At 35.8% G+C, this 19,536-nt stretch overlaps 1 protein-coding gene and 1 long non-coding RNA gene across 12 annotated transcripts in view; one reads left to right on the top strand and one right to left on the bottom strand.

The window, feature by feature from the left end:
* Positions 1 to 16,844, top strand: part of LOC311420745 (uncharacterized protein) — a 154,216-nt gene extending 137,372 nt beyond the window's left edge. For 7 of the 11 annotated variants that reach the window (XR_014684527.1, XR_014684528.1, XR_014684529.1 and 4 more), the window contains one exon: positions 2,030 to 2,567. The gene's annotated coding sequence lies outside the window, so the exon portion shown is untranslated. Of the gene's footprint in view, positions 1 to 2,029; positions 2,568 to 13,647; positions 13,788 to 15,009; positions 15,102 to 16,765 lie in introns of those variants that run through there. The other 4 variants (XM_084491940.1, XM_084491941.1, XM_084491938.1 and 1 more) reach the window with 4 other exon arrangements.
* LOC311430092 lies at positions 6,710 to 8,349 on the bottom strand. Its single transcript, XR_014688549.1, has 2 exons — positions 7,781 to 8,349; positions 6,710 to 7,305 (listed from the first exon to the last, which is right to left on the bottom strand). It is a non-coding gene; the product is annotated as an uncharacterized lncRNA (long non-coding RNA).
* Positions 16,845 to 19,536: the final 2,692 nt, after the last annotated feature.

The following is a 19,536-nucleotide window of genomic DNA, read 5'->3' as shown; positions in this document are numbered from 1 at the left end:
TGAGTAAACCTTCCCTACCTCTCTCCCTTCCTTTTTCCAGAAATAGTACTGAGTTTGCTAGTGGTAAGAACTGCAATATTTGCCTGTTATTTTCCTGACTCAATATCAAAGATCATCATCTGCAGTACAGTTTCTACCAATGACTGGTAATTCACCACTACCTGCACTTTAAAATGGTAAGCTTACCACGCCTTTGCCCTCCTACTAGACCATATTAAGGAGAATCAGTCCTGAAGAATCAGAACATGGTAATATAGGGGCCAGAAATATTTTATTTTAATTATTTTTATTTGAGGTCTGGAAGATGTGCTAATTTCTTGAGGGGAAAAGATACATCAGGAAAAAAAAAATAAAAATAAACGTGTACTAAAATGTAAAAGTGCCCTTGAGCAGACAATATTGCCATTTTACCTTTTGAAATACTTTGCAAATCTCTTTATCAGCATGAATAAATACATTGCAGTGATGAATTTCTCCTATGCCTATTCATATTAGAAGAAACATTTTGGTGAGAGCAGATGCTCTACTCACATTGAGAAATTGTCCATCAGATGGCATGGTAACAAACAGCTTTCACAAACAATCCAAAATGTATCTACAAAGCAAAAACCATCCTACAGCCCACCTGCTCAATAGAAAATTCAGGGAAAAGCTGTCAGTATTTCTTGCTAGAGATGCTCTCCTAGGAAGATGTTGATGAACTGGGGAATGTCTGGAACAGATTGTTTCATGAGGGAGGAAGATAAAAATACTGGTTGTTTCAGCCCTCCCAGAACTGAAATTTTCCCAGCCTGCAGAACAATTGCCTTGCTTACTTAGCAGGCTTTGAAAATGTTTTAAAAACTGTCTGTCTGTAGGTACAGAAACTATTGAGGACCAGATTAAAAACTAGGAAATTATTTTTTGCTGTTATTCTGGATCTTTTCATCACTCTGGAAGTTCTCTTATTCTTACTTGTGTGTTCTCATTTGCAGGGAAACTAATGAAATCTAGCATAAGCTCTCTCACCTGTATTACCCAGTGTGTTCACTAATCTGGTGAGAAAGGTAGTTGATTTTATTTTGCTGTTGAGTGGTAATAGAGGGGTTAAAACACATTGGGGTAGTGAAAATGTCAGTAACAAATTGAAAACAAAACCAGTAAAAATTGAGAGAGGGTGAGAAGGGAGAAGCACCGACACTGCAAAGGAAAGAATGGAGGAAGAAAAGAAAACTTCTGCATACAAAGTATACAGGCACAGAAATAGAGGAAAACAGAAGGGAAAACATACTGATTGATGAAAGGGCTGAAAAATAAACGTAGAGATAGAAGAAAAGGTGAAAGGAAAATTCTCCAAAATTGTAAACTTACTATAAGGAAGTTATTTTAACACTGAAAAAGTGCATCAAGCTCAAGGAGCCAAAGGAGTGTGTGCTGAATGATGGTGGGTCTGATACACATGCCCTGAAACAACACTCTCGCCTCCATTCCTTGAAGTCTACTTCATTGTGTTCAGGATTAAAATAGTCTGGAAGTAAGTAAGAAGAATAGACATATACTCAGAGATTTATTTAGATATGTCAGCAGAAGAAGACATTATGGCTTGAATAACAACTCTACCCTTCATGTATGGTAACATATTCAGCTGTTGAAATACAATGCGGAACCATTGCAACATCTGAACGCTGTCACATTGTTGAAATATAGCCAGAGAGCTTCCTAGCAGCTCCTGAACTGCCTTTTAGCAATTAATCTTTCCGAGGTTGGGAGGTAAAAAGAATAGGGAAAGGGTAAGAGTTTTATTTTAGAACAAAGAGAAACTATCTCACACTCTAAATAAAAGAGCTTTTTTTTGGTGTGAGATCCTACTTTAGATTAAAAAATGCATTCATGGGGAGAACTTTCAAGTGAGTACATCAGAATTTGCCACATGGATGAACTCATGAGAATCATTTGCAAATATATATCACCTAATATTTAATGCATGCTCTCAGAACTCCCTTGCTCTACCAGTCACTTTATCTTCTCACTTTTCCTTCTTCTTCCTCAGGCATTTTTACTGCTACTGCAACCTTCAGGGATTTATCCTGTTCCAAGTTTGAACAGCAAGCATATGCCAAAACAAGTAAGCAAGCAGTATTTTCCAACTCAGCTCTGCTAGCAGCTTTATGAAAGGTTAGTGAAGCTTTCTGCCACACATTGAAAGCACTGAACCTAACCATGTCAACCAGATGCTTCAGAGGGGAAAGCACTTTCAAAATGAACTGTAGTTTGGGGGAGCCTGGAACTGAACTGAAACCAAACGTGAACTGGCCTGCTGATTCAACATGGTATTTTTATTCGATCCCAAATAGAAAAGTGACCATACCTGTTGAACCAGAATTTACTGGTAGGGAAAATAAGTATGCTGAACCTTTAACTTAACCAATAAAACTTATGTTCATTACATTTATATATGTGTGTATATATATATATTTACATACTTGCATATAAAGGGAAATCCAAAACCCAGAAATAACTAAGTCCTACTGCATGAAGGCATTACAAGAGTAGGCTGATCTGAAGTAATCACCAGTATTTTGATATAGTTTGAGATGAAAGTACTGCGATGTGGATCAGTCATCTGAGAAACTGGCATTTTCTTTGAAGTAAACTTACATGATTTAGCAGATCCCCTTATGAACTATTTAGCAACTTTCTTGTTGTTAAATGGGGAGGGGGGGGGGGACACAAACAAAAAAAACATACTTGATTGGACTCTGAAAGCATTCATCTAACCTTTCCTTGTTTATTCATTTTATTCCTGTTGCAATTTATCACAAATTTGATCACAATTTATCACAGATTTTGATGTGATTTGATCAAAAGGAAGTATCACTAAAAACTTACAAACCATAGAAGTTCATCAGCCACAGCTGGTGACATCTCATTGTATAAGGGAACCCTACTGTTCCTATGAAATGACAACCCTAGACCCCATTTTGAAATGCAAACTGACCTTTCTTCAGGGAAATGGGAAGAAGGGAATTGCAGAGTAAAAATGATCACACTCAATTCTGATAAATCCACAAAGAAGCAGTGTAAGTGTCTTTAGACTATAGCTTCATAGCTAAAATAATGGGTGTCTTTTTTAGGGTGATGCTTTGTTGAAGGGTTGCCCAGAATTAGTCATTCTTAATAGAAGAGCACTCAAGCCTGACCCCGTTCCAGAAACCTGGTGTTAGATTTATGCTTAATAGTCTTTGGAGTCTAAGATTGGAAAACATTAATGTATTTCAAATACTTCCTGAAGATATGGCCTTTAATAGTATATCTTCAAAGTCTGCATATGTGCAGGCATGTGTTTGACTATATAAGATATGTGCCATACTGCATTTTATGGATGAGTGAATGGCTAGGAAAATACAGAGAAGGTGTACTGTAGCTTCATGTAGTAAAAAGTAGAAAACAGTGAAGCACTGAAGTATTCTAGCATAATAAAACTGAATAGTAAATGTATGGAAGTTTTTCTGAAATTAAAAAAATAAATCAGGAATCAAAAATAACTTTTCATTTTAAGATTCATGTTTTGTTTTAATATGTATACTTTGACTAAAATTCAAAGTAGATTTGAGCAAACTTGAGAAAAAACATCCAAACAATTATTCTTTATTTGTTTTTTGTTGGTTTCACCAGAACCGATCTTGAGAACACTGAGTGCAACTGCACTGGGAGTTGAATTAAACCTATCTATTTGCCTTCATATATAGAATTGAGATGGTAGCAGTAGTATATGGTGCAGCCTTTTTCAGAAGCAACTTAATTGCGTGCAAATAAGAGCTGCAGAGAAATGTGAGGCTTTGGAAATGGATCTGCCATAAGCTCATTGAAGTAGCCGTATTGTACTGAGGCTCATGTTGTACAAGGATCATGTTAGATCTCTTAATGCTGTGATTCTGAGTGAAGCACACTTCCATCTCTCACACTGGTTCTCAGGATATATGGATCAATACAAGCAGGACCAAACAACACTTGAATTCTTAAGCTTAATGAAACTCTTGAAAAGACAAGTATTTGAATGAATGATCTACGGTCATCTGCAAGTCTGGCTTCCTGCATAACAAAGGTTTTGAAATTTTAGTCAGCATTTCCTATGGTGGAAGTTATTGTTTATTACACCATATTATCTATGTGGTGTCAAGGATAAGGTGGTTTTTATGTTTGTTTTCACTTTTGCTGGAGCTTTTGATTTGATCTGTTTTCTGATTTCTGTTTTGATCTATTGGATCATTTTGCAGATCTGACAGTCAAGTATGTAGATCCATTCCTTCCCATAATATCAAAATGCAGTTATCCAAATTTTATGTATGTGATTTAAATCTCAGGACTAGCAGATTATAAAAAACTGTAATTAAATTTAAGGGATCAAACTAACAATCAATTTGCAAAATTAAACTAGTATCAGTGGATCCATTTACAAAGACAGACAGTACACTCTTGGTAGCACAAAAATTTTCTTCTACCATGGAGAGCAACAGCAGACAACAATACGGGAAATACAAGATATATGTATGGTACCAGGTTAATATTTCATCAATCCGTGTTACTGCAACACATGAATGCTGAAAATGCAGTGTTTTCCTCTCCACATGAAATTCTCTTCTATGTTGTTTGTCTTAGGACTTAGTTCCATAGTAAGTATATAGTAGCAGAAAAATCCAAATCTAGTGTCAACTAAGGTTGATAGGAGTCTTTTTGTTGATAGTTAAGAGCTTTATATGAGACCAATACAGAGCTCTACTGGCTGTGTTTTATGGAAGGAACAAAATTTTAAGTGGAAGATTTCAGGGCAGGGATTGGTTGAGATGGAAAGGATCCTAAAGGACATCTCAGTTCACATAAATTGTATTGTCTTGGGTAAAACTAAAGGTGAACAGAAAAAAAAAAGTTTTTTTTTTTTTTTTTTCTTTTTGCTGATGAGAAAACTCAGATTATTGCATTAAATATATAGCAGATAGCAGGGCAGGTCACAGAATAGCACATGAAGTGGAAACATGATTGAACTGCACACATGACATTCTGCAGGACCAATTATGTCTCCAATATAGATTAAAACAATTTTATGCGCTATTTATTAGTGTTGTCATAGATGGCCTGCCCTAAGTCAGAGCCTAGGTGAATTGAATTGTTCACCTAGAGCAGTACCAACCAGTCCTTTACAGTAGAAATGAATTACTACAGAAAAAAAAAAAAAAGATATGTTGGACAGAAAGGAGGAAAAAAAAAAAAAGTAACTTTGAGAAAGGTTTTTGTGCACACTGCTGATTATCTGACTGCAAATAAGTAGATCACTAGTCGTTTCCAAATGGTGATGATTTACTTCAGCCCCAGGTTTCAAATATGATTGGTCTATCAAGCCTGTCTTCTAGCAAGACTATCTGCTGTCTTCAGAAAACCCCCAAGTTTCATTGCTTTAAATTATTTGTAATTAATTTCTACTACAGAATAAAAATTTAATCATACATACAGCAGTATTCAAAAATGTTATATAACTGAAATGCAAACCTTCAAGCTGCCTTGAAGCACAAATGAATACAATTTCTAATATAGCATTATAATTTTACCAGAAAGGAACCAATTCTCTAAAGATTACATACAGAACTAGTTTGAGTCTGCTTTATGTCATAGGTGAAATTAATTTTGCTAGCATCACTCCATTCCCTAATGCACATTTATTGATAGCGCAGCCCCTGTCCAAGCCAAGAATTAGAGAAGACTGGCAGCCTCTAGAGGGGCTTTGTAGCAGCATAGAATAGATATCGTAGTATGTCAGCATTGAAATAAAGGTGGCATTGACCCTAGGGTAAATTTAAAAATAACTGCTGTGCAGGTACCTGTATGCTGCAAAAATCATATTAAGCTTCTTCTTATCTTTTTAAAGTGCTAACAGCTATGGAAAAGTAATAGAAGACTCATACAAAACCATGAAAGATTCCCTTTGATTTCTGAGTCTTAATGCTTTCCTTAGCAGGCCAGCACTACAACAGTTCACCCACCCCAAACTAATTTGGTATCATAGCAGGTGTGCATAAAGAGCTTTGGTTTCCTTGATTGTCCAGCTGCCCTTTTCTGAGTACTCAAATCTAGCAAGAAAGGGTTTATTCAAGGTAAACAAAGAAAACTCCTGATCTACAATATAAACTGGAATCTAGCTATTTCCTTTCCTTATTCATAATTCATTCCTTAGGAAGACAAGTGAGCTGTTGGTCGGCTTTTTTTTTTTTTTTTTCTTTTTCTTCCCTCTGCTGCCCTAGTTTACTTTTGTATTTTATGGCTAGAAGTTATTGAGGCAGTCACCAGGACCAGGTGTCATTTGCTGGTATCGTCAGATCCCCTACATCAAGCTTCAGGCTAGAGCACAAAACAGAAGCAGAACTTGTTGCTGTGCTGAATTGCTTTCTTCTTTTCTTAGGCAAGAGAGTCAATTGCATCCACACTTCTCTGGATAGACCTCTCTGATGTGTTTAGTGCTATTGACTGTAAACACCATGGGGCCCATTAGGGTGACATGGTGGCCTCAGTTCCCGACCATCCCCATTCCTCAGCCTCCAGCAACATGAACTGGGATGAGAAAGGGACAGTGACAGGAGTCAGGCAGCCATAGGCCCAGGCCTGGCCAGGAAGGCAGCCCCCAGGTTGGGATGGATATGGGGTGGTGCCCATCCCAGCAGAGACCAGGACAAAGCAGAAGGCAGTGGGCAGGCTGAAAGGCAGCCCTAGTGCAGGGGGTGATTCCCCCTTCTTCTCTTCCTATGGGAATCCCCTCAACATGTGGTTTCCTAGTTCTGTCCAATGGGTGCTGAGCTGAGGCCAGGGTGGCCCTACCCAGGCCTCAGGGAAACACTGGGAATAGTGGGTAAAGTCCAGGTTCTTGGAAGTATTATAGTCATTTACTTCCAATCCATGTACCTGCTAGACTCTGATTTAGAAGTACGTTTATCAGTTTGGGAATTGGTGTCTGAATAGCACTGAGTATTTGGGTCTTAGTTCTGGCAGGAAACAATGCCTCCTATTTTTCAAAATTGTTATAGTCTAAGGAAAAAAAAAAATAGCCTTTCAGTGCTCCTGAAGTCACATATCTCTCTGAAGTTGTTTTCGGTCCCTGTCACTTGTTTGTTGAATATTCTTCTCTTATGCGAACTCCATTGGCATGAAAAAGATTTTTATTCAGAGATACACAGATTCCTTCTTCTTTTACATTTGTGCATGTTGGTTTCTTCTCTTAGAGTTTCCCTTTGAATGTTAATGCCTTTTATGAGGGATGATATTCTTCTGTAGATTAGCTACCTGTTGGAAAGATGACTACCTTTCAGTATACTCAAGCAATATTTTTCCTAATGGTAACAACTATTTCTACTTCATTAATACAAAATTGCCATTTTAATTTACTATAAAAAAGCCCAGTATTTTCTATGATCTTCAAAGACAGTCTCAGAGAATTGTGGAAGATATTAACTTCTTTAATTCTGATCATCCGGTACCTTCATATGGTCTTTATGAGTCTGGGTTTGGTTTTTAATATAATAAGGCATTATTATAGCTGAAGTAAATATCAGTTAAAAAATCATTTATGTAAAAAAATCATGAATAGAAAACTACAGTAAACAGTAGATATGCAATATCATTTTTATCCTAACTTCTAGGTGAGTAAATTGGCAATAACTGCTACACTCCCGCCTACGCTAATCACGGAATAACACTGAATTTATACATAAAATCCTGTTTTTCTGCCATAACAAAGCCTTCATTAAGATGTTCTCACCTTTTAGTCCATTTTTTTTTCTGTTCAAAAGTTAGCTCTCAGTCAAGGAGAGGAATGAAGACAGAAAGGATTCTAGTATACCTTCTGCTGCTTCATCCCTGCACTTGTGTGTAACCTTCCAAGACCCTAGCTGTTGCCTCATTCACACTTTCAATTGCTGTAACTCATCAAATTTTAATTTGATAGTAGTATCACTGAGGCATAGTGCCAGCAGAAAGGAAACTGGCTAGTTTTCTCTGAAACCTGCCCTAATCCAGAAAGAATATGCAAAAACCCTTTGGCTCCCCAAATACAACTAAAACAAAAAAGTACTGGAAGACCCAGAATTACCCAGATAGACAGCTTCAATCCAACCAGGAAATAAAAGTCCAGAAGTCATTCTCTGTTACCAAATAAAGCTAACAGTACATAGGAGGGCCTAGAGATAGGAGAAGACTAAAACTCAAAATAAAATTCTTGCAGGTCCATTACAGCAACCAACTTTCATACTCACTTTTTTTTTTTCCCTCCATTTTTTTGCAAGACAGAAATAGCTAGGTGAAAATGAGGACCTTGTGCCTTTCCACTATTTTAAAGGCAAGGTGTTGGTTTTATATTTTATTTATTTATTTTCAGGTGTTGTTCATCATTTCTTAATTGAAGCAAATACAGACAGTGCTGAATTTTGCCAAGGAAAATTTTTACTGACAAAAGTTCTCAAGATACAAAGCAATCTAAGAGTAGCACTCTAGTAATAAAGTAATTTGCTTTTTTCATTGTAGTAAGCCTTGGGAAAATAATATATAAATGGACCTCATTTAAATCATAATCATATGTAAAAATAATAATAATAATACAGGCATATGAGCTACTCCATTAACAATTTGCTTACCTGTATGTCACATCATGATAACTGGAAAGGGAGAGAAATGGTCAGTAAAATTATTATGTAGTTACTAAGTTCTCTTTAGTTTGAAAGATGAAATACATGTCTGTGGCAACTGCCTTGGTGATGTTTGGGAAAAAGGGAAGAAGCTAAAGCACTGGACATACCTTGAGATTATGCTTTGTGCTAGAACAACACAACCTGATGCATTCTACAGCTACAGTATTTACTGTTGATGCCTTCTCCTAATGTATGATTTGAGATTTTTTTTAACCCCTCTATTAAATATCTTGCACATGACCCTTATGCCAAGGTACATGAGACACACCTCAGCATTAATAAAGAGAAGGCAATAGGACTGGATATGGTGCTTAACTTTACACCCAGGCACATCTCCTTCTTTGAAATGGCATATAATTTTTACTTTAATTCATATTATTATATAACTAATATATTATTATAATATAATAATATAATATTATTATATAACTAATGGCTTGATTCTATAATATCTTTAACTTTTCTGTTCCAAGTGCTGTATTTGTAGGATTTGCTGGATACATTCTGTAAAGCTTTAACTTCTCGATTTGTGAATCTTAGAAAAGCAGCTCAGTCTATGCTCATGTGAACTAAGTGGTATTTCCTTCACTGGTGAAAATTGACACAGCTACAAGAACTTGTTGAAGCTTTATGAAATTTTTCAGCTTTGGACTCTGCTTTAAAGCTACTGGGTTAATTTTGTGAATTCAGCAAAAAAAAGCGAGCTCTGCACAGTCACAGACAGAATATTAATGTTCCAGGTCTGTTCCTTGTACGCTTGAGAGCAAGAGGAAGTCTAAACATGCCAATCTTCACTTGCATGACTGTGCTTTTCATGCTTCTCCTTCACAGTGATATATTGCAAGTTACAGTTAGGAGGCCAGCTTGGATTTTTAATCTAAAGTGAACCCAGATAGAGCAAAAGAAATTTAGAATACTTGTATAGACAGTACTCTTAAACTTTGGAGAAGTGTTTGCTCTTCCCCAAATCAAACCACTCTTTGACAATGGAGGATAAGAGTAAAAAGCATAAATTTAAGATATACCGCTTCTCTTTTCTTTTTTTTTTTTTTTCTTTCCACCTAAAATGTCGAGTTCTTAAAGCAGTTTTTCCCTTCTGAAATGGGGACCTTTGTAATTAATAGGTTATTTTGCTGTACGTGTATATGCACCTACAGATATGTGCAGTTATGTATGTGTATACATCCACAAAGTGCCCTTTTGTGGCATCAATGCAGTGCTTTAAGGCATTAGAAAAGGATTTGAGTTTCCATTTTGTATTTTATTTTTACACGGAGAGTAAGACAGCTTCTTTCAATAATAATGATTATTATTATAACAAATCAAAATGGGAAAAAATGTCAGGGGCTACTGTTGGATTTAATTTCTGTTTTTTCAGCCCATACATTAATTTTCTGTCACATCTTTCTTTCTTCATTGAACTGTCATGAATAATATTTTTTCTACTTTTAAGAAGCATGCTGAGTTTAAACAGAGTTCCCTTCCTCTGCTTCTTTATCACGGTACAAAACCTACAATGGTGGTTAATCTTCTGTGTCAGTCTCTTTTTTCCTGTTTTTATGACAAAATTATCATTCACTTTCTTGGCTTGTCTTGGAATCCAGAGTAATGTCACTTGGGCCTCAGGGGCTGTTGAGCAGCAGCAGCAGGTATCAGCTGAGGAAGTCAAGGTAGCATTAGCAGTCGTGCCTGGCTTTATAATAGTAGCTTCCTCCTCCAGGATTTGTCAATTTTGATTTTGCAGTTCAGTCAGCAATGGCATGTGCTGTTTGCCTCCTGTCTGTTCAGCAAAATAAAGGGAATCATTTTGTCTTCCAGGTGACAAGACTGAAAAGGAAACCTCTGCAGCTGCTTTCATGATTTGATGTGCAAGCTGCATTTTTCTCCCCTAAGTCTGTGATGATATTTTGTGTTTATGGCTATTTGGATTCTCTCGATAATTTAATAATTGGCAACTCCTACTCTAACTTGCTGCTTATTTTCAAAGCTGGCATCCTCACTGAACTTTTCTGCTTTCTCTTCACTAGTTGTAAAGGAAAGTGAGAAGGGAAGAGAAGCGGGGAAGAGGAGAAGGACAAATCTCATTTCTAACTGCAGGGGAAAGTCAGTGAAGAAGAATGAGTTGGAGGATACAGATGATTTTCTTGAGAGCTCCGTGCCCACTAGAGAATACTTTAACCAAAGAAAGGAGGAGAAGGATAAAAAATAAAAAATAAATATTGCAGTAAACTCCTAAGGTAGTGTGCAGTGTCAGGATGTAAAGAAAGTAGTTGCTATCTGAACAAGAGCTGGGAAAGGAAATAGAGTCTCATACTAAAATCTCTGCTGCCAAGCTGTGAATCTTAGAAGTGCTCAAGTATTTTTGCCTATTTGCTGCATGAAATGACACACCAGCACAGCTTTGCTGTTAGTCACTGCCCCTATTTCGTAAAGCTTGCAACAAATGAGCTTAGTTACTCAGCTATGGGATTTCAGTCAGAGCTTGTTTAGAATTCTTCTTATGCATACAGACCACAAATGTGTGCCAAATACTTTTGGCTGATTGGAAGGTATTTCAAAGATGTGAATAGAGTTTGAATGACCTATAAGGAGTTTGGGGGTGGGGATGGTGTGGTGTTTTTTTTTCAGTACCCACAATACTAATTAGCCACAAAACACTTGCCCCCTGAGAAAGCAAATTGTAATTTTAGTTCTGGGAATGTTTTCACATTTGCCAGCTCACACATTGTGCAGTGACTCATCAAAATGGATTGTGTTAGTCATTTGCTGCTTCAGCTAACAAATATGAGAAAACATGGATTATTTTAACAATGGTTAAATGAACACGCATGAGCTTTTCTGTAGGGAAAAAAGTTTTTAAAGTATGTTTTTATTTTTCTTTTGGAAAGACAGAAGAAGACATATATATGTTATTCTATTGTATCAAAAAGATAAAATACCTATGGCAATATAAAGATCTCTGTAAATTATTTTGCAGTTATCCCAGATATTCACTTTCTCAAAAAAATACTCTGTATTTGCAATATAATCCATTAATTCTTATGCCTTTTTTTTTCTTGTCTATATTGTTTAAATGTTATTTGTTAGAGAGAGATACTGTAATTGTCACTTGGTAGAATAATGGCAAGTATATCAGCACAAAGGTTGGGTATTGTCTATCTCTCCACATTATTAGAATATTTTTCTGTAAACTCATAATTATCTGCAGCATACATTTTCTATTTTGTTTATGCTTTCAAATTTGAAAAAAAAAAAAAAGATAATAAAATTATTTATCAGATTAAATTTCATGAAGGAAAAACTTCAGTCCTTAGAAAAGCCCATAGCTGAGTTCCAGGTTAATCTGGACAACATCGTGCTGTTAGGTATATTGAAAGGAATTAGAATCAACCCATTGCTTATATGGATTTGTTGCTGTTGCAAAAAGGTTTTATTTTTCCCAAGGCAGGTAAATTTCAATAGACCACCTGCACTTTTCTGTGAGGGATGTTTGGGAGATGTAAGATAATATAATAAAATTCTAATCTAAAATTCATGTGTAAATCTAGATAATTTTGAGATAAATAAATGTCTTTCATTTTATAATGAATAAAAACATAACTTGGTCTTTTAAGTAGGACAGATACTTGATAAACTAATTCATCTCCAGAGCAACTCTGAGCTATTCTGTAGTAGAATTAAGACTTCAGTGTTGGAAAATACCTAAATCCTGCCTGGCTCTAATACAGAAATCTGTATGGGGGGTATTTGACAGGTACTGACATAGATGTGTGTGTGAATCTTTCTGGAAAGAATCGTAATTTTCTGACCAAAGAAAGGCAGGTCTGGCAGGGAGATGTCCACAATGCTGAGAAATAATGAAAAAGTGTGGTTATGACGTTCCCAGAGACTTCTGTAAAGTTTTTTCCTAAGACAATCATGTTGACCCAGGAGCGTACATCTAAAGAACAAAATCTATACTGTTACAGCACACCCTATAAAAATGTAAATGCAGCTTGAAGCATGCTTTATTCATGACATTTTCAAACTGTTGAGACCTTAAAGGAACAAAGCTAAAAAGTTCCTGTTTAAAAAGCTAAAAGATAAAATATGTATTTAAAATAATAAATTATACATAAATGTGATTTATAATTTATTGTCTATGAAAGTTTTATCACAGAAACAAGGAGAATGGGATATATGTAAATACATAAAAGCAAAGTAAACACTTTCATAAACTGGGCGAGTAGAAGAGAGTTAACTTGGATTTTTTAATGCAGCTCTAATCGAAGAGACACTTTTAGAAAAGTGTCTTATAAGAATAGTAAAGCTCAGGGTATATTTTTCCATTAGAAACATATCTTTTCTGCATTGATGGTAAACCATCATGTTTTCTCGCATTCAGTGATGGTGTTAATCCAATTCAGTAATGTTCTGTAGGGCAAACCAATGCGTACATCAGCTAGAAGAGCCAATTCCCATATTTATTGTAGGCAAGATAGGCAAGAACTCCCAATTTCACCGTGTGATTTTTATCATGTATCAACCTGAGTTACGTGTCACAGACTTGACAGAGCTGCATATTTAATAGCAAAGGATGTCTGAGCATCAGAGGTCATAAAAGAAGAAACACTTCAGGATTTCTAAACCAACCGTACTAACCTGTGATCACGGCTTATGTACAGTCAGAACGTCACTTAGTCTCATCCTCCACTTTTAATACAGTGAAAATACAGGCTAGATGTAGATCTATTTAAATATATGTACATATGTATAATTAGGAATGTAATGGACTGTGTTGTTCCAATTCATTCAGGATTTGTTGTTAACTGCAAGAAATTGATTATAGTCATGATTACTGCACATTGATTTGGCAGTGGCTACAGAAAACACACTTAGCAAGCTTGTTAATAATGCTATCAACTTTATTCCAAGAAAATATTATGATTGCTCTACTTTATAGATCCTTTCTGAGTTTCGCAGCTGCCAGCCCCACACAGGAGGAAGGCACTGAATAAGAGTTTCCAGTTGGAAATGTTACTGTGGAGCTCTTGCCTGTTGAAGATTCAAGCAGAGACTGCCAGCTTTTTTATTCCCCACTGTTCCAAGAACTTATTTTGAAGTATGAACTTGGCTTTTGGGAAAAATGATATGATCTACTAAAATAATAATAATAATGCTTGATGATTAGACTTGGAAGAAAATAAAGAAAAAAAAAAGGTCCTTGATGATTGTGTATTTAATATTTTTATGAGTTTATTTTAGATTGGAAGCAAAAGGATTGAATGCTTGTTCTGCATTATTGTAAAGATCAAGGTAACCAGTGTTTATATTTTGTAGCAGAACACTGAATCAATCAAAAAATAGTTTAAAAGGTCCATTGTTCATATCATCTAAAAATTTAGCAGAGTTCTTCATTTAGTAGAGTTTATTAAGAAAAATGGAGAAAAGTAATAAAGCATCAGGCTTCAAATTTTTATGATCACATAAGGTATTAGTGTCTATAACAAAGCAAGCATCTTAATAAAATAACCTTAATAACAAGTCCGCTGCTAGTAAAGAGTACTTGGGTATGGAAAAATAGTAGATTGCAGCAGCACAGAACAGACAGACGACTGAAACTTTGGACTGCAGCTATACTAGAATTTTTAAGAATAGAGGTTATTGAGGTAACTAAACAGGAGGATCTTCAGAAATATTCAAGTATGCATCCCTGAGAGCCATAGCTTGGTTACACAAAAGTCCTGGTCTTCTCCACTAGAGCATAACTTCCTAAACAGAGCAAATACCAGGTAAGTGTTATGTAGTGAGATGATCTCAATGATTCTCTGATGATTCCTTCTTTCTCTTAATGCCAATGGAACAGTCCTTCTCTGTTTTTCATTATTTGTATTGTTTTTCTTACTTGTTACTTTTGCTGACCCAGAAGGAGACTGTTTAGTTTATTGCATGTGGGACAGCTCGGTTAATGCTAAACCGTCAGTGAATCAATGAGCATTTTAAATATTTTATCTTTTTCAGTTTGCTGTGGAACAAAAAGAAAATCACTTAGCAACACCTATCCATGTGAAGCTAGTCCTTGAACATTCACTGGAATGTCTGCACTGTTTCTGTAACTTAGCCAGTTCTTTAGACAGTCTAGTCTTTTTTTAACCATCTAATGCTTTCCCATTAGTGTTGCTATACAACCTCTTTCTTTGATGTGTTTCTCAGATGCCTGTCTCAGACTGTATTTAATTTCATTCTTTCTTTGAAAGTCTGTAATCTTGTTTCTCTTTACTCTGTTACAGCTGTGTAAATTTAAATTAATTTACTTTCTTCATAGATTTATGCAGCCATGAATAGAATCTCATCACTCTGAGATGTTCACTGTCAAATATTTCAGCATGGCAGCCAAAGAAAGTTGATGAATAGTAGGTAATTCTGGGCATCTGGCTATTTCATTTATGCTTGTAAATGGGAGTTGAGCTCTTTGTAAAATTTGCTGATCATAGATAGGACTAGCGATATTGTCAGTGGATCTGGTACGCTTATCTTTTAAACTTTTTTTTACTTTAACTGTTAAAAGATTAAGCTCTTTGGGTAGTCTGGTCTCTGAGTAAGAATAGAAGAAGTGTTAAGCACGTGAACTTAAGCTTCAGTGAAATCCTGCCTGAAGCATTTGTTTTCCTCTAAAATATATTGCCATCAAGAGAGAAGTTTTGCCAGGATCTTCATAACACACATTCTTCAATTTATTGTATATTTTATTAAAGAATACTAAGGGAAAGAGCCTGTGTGTTGGATTTATGCTAATAGTTCTCACTTTCTGGAAGCCCCCCATTGTCTTTGCCATGAAGAAAGAAAGGCGATGGCTTTAAAAATCACTTAGTCCATGGCTTAGTAAGAACCCAAGAATTACTGAATCTTGGCTGTTCTTTGTTGTGCAACAAATAACTTTTCTTTTCTTTAGCAAAAAATAAAAAAAAATAAAAATGTCTCTTCTCTCTCTTAGGACTGTTAGTGGGTTCCTGGCTGTTACTGTTACCATTTACCAATGTAATCATACATGTAGTTTGGGCTCTTAGATGAAAGTCTCTGAGCCTTCAAATTGCTAACAGAACAGAGAGGAGGGAGGTAATGGGGGGTTTTCCTTCTAGAATTTCTCTGTTTTAATCCGATTTAGCCTTCTGTGAAGTTAATATTTTCAGAAATGTGTAAGTGTCGAAGCTGGAAAGCCAAGTGATCCTAAGTAATAAGATAGAAGCATGACGGTTGTTCTTTCATCTTTACTTCAGTTGTATGTACATGATAGGCCATTGTTTTTAAGGATGCAGTCACAGTCACTTTTTTGCATACCCTCATTTTGCTATCAGCTGTATGATTCACACTCAATACTGTATGCAAAGGCTACATGAAACAGTGTCTTATTTTTCTTCTGTCACTTCTATAACACTCAATACAAAATGCAAATGCTTCAAACACATTGCACTTAACAATTCTGGGGTACTTAGGGAACTAATGCATAGACTGTCTAAGGAGCTACCTATTACTTAGGGGACCCAGGGCTTGCATTTTCACAATCCTTTTCTGTTTGCATTCTGAAAGCAAGCATCCTGTTGGTTTTAGCTGTAGTTGCTTCTAACAAATTGCATCACAGTGACCCAAAGTTCAAGAACAAGCACTGCATACAGTTTGTGAACTGTGAAAAAATGTTTGATTTTAATTGACTTGCCCAGCATTGCATACACAGTTTGGAGGAGAGTTTGGAGCAGTATTCAGTACTACAAGAGAGGATTCAATTGATTTAACAGTGCTACTAGCCTTTTTCACACCATCTTGCTCAGCTTCTAGCTGCTGCAGTGAACAATGCAGAGGACATGTAGAAAGGAACTGAATTCAGTTAAGCATCATCTAACAGGTGCATGGATGATAATACATACAACTAGAAGCTGTATGTAAATGCCTATTCAGAAACAGAACATCAATCACTGAATCATCTAGGCTGGAAAAGACCTTCAGGGTTACCAAGTTCAACCATCAACCTCACCTATTGTGTCCCATCACCAAACTTTAGCGTCACGTCTCTTAAATACCTCCAGGAATGAGGACTCCACCACTTCCCTGGGCAGCCCATTCCAATATTTGATCACCTTCTCCATGAAGAAATTCTTCCTAACGTCCACTCCAAACCTACCCTGATGCAGCTTGAGACCGTTTCCTCGCAAAACAGTCACAGGTAACAATAGTCCTTGCTTTTCCTAATTTTGCATTCCTTTATGCTTCTACCATTGCTTTCTTTTATATTTTAGTAGTTTATCTTTCTTTTAAATATATTCTACTCATCTGTATTTTTTTCATATTTGTTTTAATGTTACTAATTCTTTTGTTATGTTTAAGCTACCTTTTTTCACAGATTGGCATCACTTAATGAAGCACAATTGGGGCTAGAATTTTGCTGATGGTATCCTAATTCTGTACTACATTTCACAGAGACCTGTTAAATTTGCATATTTTGTTTTCTTACCATAACTTTTTACTCCTTTTTTTTTCATTTCTTTGGGTAATTTTTCTATCTTCCTGATTCATTATTGTTTTCAGCAGTTTGTTATTCCTATCTGCATTTATGCTTTTTGCTATGCTTCTACTCTTTCTTTTGAAAAAAATAATAATACTTAAACAGCTAATTCAAATGTATTTCTTCATGCATATACTTTTCCATAAATTGATCTGCTTCCTGGCACTATACTTGAATATCTCAACTGTCTAGTAAGCATTGCATTGTTTTGGTCACTTTTATTTAGTGCTTGCATTCCTAGGTAGTTAGCTTTAATGACTTCTTACAATCTCCCATTTTCATTCCATTCCTTCTTCTACCATCTTTTTGATGTTTTGGAGTTGTGTTGTTTCATATCACTATTTGCAGTCTTTTTTGGGGGGTTTAGAGTGTGGAGAGGGGATTGGACTTCCTATTGTTAGGCTTCTAGATTATATTTGTATCTTTAGCTTCAGGATTGCCGCTGTTGCTATTGTAATATTCTTATATCCATGTCTATTGTTGTAACAAGCAGAGCTGTACAAAGTATTCCTGTCTGTTTTTTCTGTACTTTTTTCTTCTTGCACTATTTTTTCTTGGTGTTGGTAGCAGTTGCTGCTTCAGGTTGAGAACGTAATGTTCAGACGAGAACATAACACTATGGCTCGTGCTGCTAGAATAAGGACCTACCTCCAGAGTGCATTATTCTTCCACAATTATGATCTTTCTTCCAAACTCTACATCTTACAACCTTCATTTGGAATCTTGAATAATACCCATCAAATAAAGATATTTTTATGTTTCACTTCTTTTACTGAACAACCCAAATGACTTTCCCGTGAGATAGAGGACTTTTTCTATTTTATGTACTGAACACGGGTTTTGCCAGAATGATTGTGATGACAGCAGAAATATAATAAAGAAATTTAACTGAACTTAGAGTATCTAAAATAGGTGCTTAAAACAGAAGTCTTTTCTCTTTACATCAATTTTTAAATTTCTGAAGTAAATATATTTGTATTTAAAGAAGATGACTGATGTTTCTCAGGGATTTATTTTTTTTAATTTAACATCTTGCCACGCACTCCACCCCATTACCGATTTTTTGGATTTCTAGATTATGTACTTTATAAGTAGCATCTTCCAAATCTCCGGTTAGGTGACCTTTGCCATGCTACCATCGCTATCGTATTATCCCCTCTATTTTTTTTTTTTTTTATTAGACATGTTTGGATAGTTTAACCAAAGTAAGTTGATTTCAAAATTACAAATCCAACTCTGTATTTAGTTTACTCATAGATAAAGCTAGTACATAACATTATCCTCTTTAGAGTCTGCAAGGCTCTTTCTGAAAAGCTAATTGTTTGCACTAACGTAGAGTAAAAGACTAGCTTATGATCACAAATGTGCCCCATAGGAACTTAGTAACCTGTGTTGGGGCACTGCATAAGCTGTGGTTTGAGAACATACACTTAAATGTGTACATATTAAGGCTCATTCTCATTTCATTTATGCTGGTATAAATCACATAGAAATTACTGGAATTATGTTGCTCTTATGGCATCGTACTGAGAGCAGAAGAAGGCTGATTAAATTTGTGTTAAATGACATTAATCTCCAGTAAGGACTTGAAGAGGATAAAGTTTTTAATAAAGCATTAAATAGACAGATGATCTGTCTATACTGACCAAAGGCATTTCCTTATCATGAGTAACTTGCTGCCTTATTATTTGTGTCCCATCTGAAGTCAGCTTGCCAGTCTTGGACTACATGGAGTCCTAGGTTAACTTCATAGCAAGTCTGTCATTATTGCTAGATTTTCTTTCCCATGCTCAAATAGCTTTCCTCTTGGTGACCTACCTCTCCAGTGACAGGGCTAATTCAATATGAAACCTGCAGTAATATTCCTTCCTGTAGCTGCACTCCCTTGCTGCACAATCTGAGCATCTTCTGAACATAGTATTCTTCTAGTCCATATTCCTTTCTTGAATTGCAAATCTCTATTTGCCAGGCTACACTTGCACACTTATTCAAATTCTTTCTTGAAGAAAGTCATGGCTTTGCTTGCAGCACACAGTCTGCTGCATTTCCTTGCTCATGTAGATGTTAGGGTATTGTATTCAACTGGTATTTACTATTTATGTGGTGTATATGTAGTGCATAAAGTGTTCAAGGGAAGGCACTGTGTCCATGTGTGTATAATACATGAATGTGCGCATATACCTTCATCTCTCTCTGGAAATTATAGACACACAATAACTGTGTACATATATATTACATATTATAGACAGAGAGTATATATGGTATATTTATACATACATCCAATGTATGTATATA

The sequence above is a fragment of the Aythya ferina genome, assembly GCF_964211825.1.
Source record: "Aythya ferina genome assembly, chromosome: 1".
Classification (NCBI taxonomy): Eukaryota; Metazoa; Chordata; class Aves; order Anseriformes; family Anatidae; genus Aythya; species Aythya ferina.
Note: the sequence above shows the minus strand (reverse complement) of the source record. Positions and strands in the feature narration are given on the sequence as shown.